A 1,251-nucleotide genomic window follows, 5' to 3' on the forward strand; every position below is an offset into this window, starting at 1 on the left:
TAAACTCTAAATACTTCCTTTGTGAGGGATTTTGGAGGCAAAAAAAACAGAAAAATATTAATTAATTACTGTTCATAAGAGAGGATGGAACAATAAGGTCAAAAAGAATGTTTTAATGTTTACAAATCTGAAAATGTTGGGAAAGTAGTGATTAGAACACAGACAAGGAAACTAAAAGAATGATTGAAACTGCGAAAGTGAATTTGTTAATGCCCAAACTGAGCCACGTCAGACGCTTAATTCATTTTTAAGTTTTGTTGTGTCTATATTGAAGAAATGTTCTTTAAGTTGGACTGAAGTAACGGTTCAGCTCTCTGTAGTTACATCAGTCAAACCCGCTGGTCCAGATCTGAGAGGAACATCTCAGCTCCCATTAATCAAAAGACTTTGAAACCTTCGGTGTTTTGGTAATTTATCCTAACAGCAGAGGGAGTGCAGCTAAATTAGAAACCCTCTGGGCTTTATGGAGCAGTACCACCCACTCACCGTACAAACCCAGAACACTTAGTCAATAGTGGCCACTGATCGCTGGAGCTGGGGAGTTTTTTAGGGGTAATAATAACCTGAAAGAGCTTCTCCTCCCTCTCCTCTGCTTTTTACATTGCTCTCTCTGTCTCTTCCTCCCTGCTGGGCTTTATCAGCGGTCCTGGTCAATGTTCGGCTGTCAGATCTTGATGTGATTTATGTCAGAGGCTGTGAAGTTGATGCATCTCCCTCCACTCTGTGGTTCTCCTTCTCCAGTCCTCCCCCACAATCTTCTCCCCCTCCACCGCTTCCCTGAGGCTTAGCTGGCTGTGTCTCAGCCAGCCTGGCACCTCCAGCTCCTCAGGAATAGAACAGAATAGAATAAAATCATAATTTATTGCATTACAGTGTCAACATTTTGATTTATCAGCAGTATGTAAAGTTAGCAATTGAGGAAAAATACAGTTATTAATTAAAATATACAATTAGTGGGTCAGAAAAAGTGTACAAAATGCACATGAATAACTATGAAAAACAACAGCTTATTTACAACAACAACAAAAAAAACATGAGAAAACTGTGTGGAAGAGCAGTGATGTAAACAATGTATTCAGTTTGTTGAGGGAAAAGATCTTCAATAATGCTCTTTAGTGCACCTAAGGTACGTCATCTTTTCCACAACCTATGCAGCAGCTTCATGGGCTGGATGATTTTTGCTATCAATGATGTTATCTATGCTATAGTCTCTGCATTTCATCACCTGCGCTCTGGGCGGAAACTTACGAT

The sequence above is a fragment of the Cyprinodon variegatus genome, unplaced genomic scaffold (assembly GCF_000732505.1).
Source record: "Cyprinodon variegatus isolate N-32 unplaced genomic scaffold, C_variegatus-1.0 Scaffold823, whole genome shotgun sequence".
NCBI lineage: Eukaryota > Metazoa > Chordata > Actinopteri > Cyprinodontiformes > Cyprinodontidae > Cyprinodon > Cyprinodon variegatus.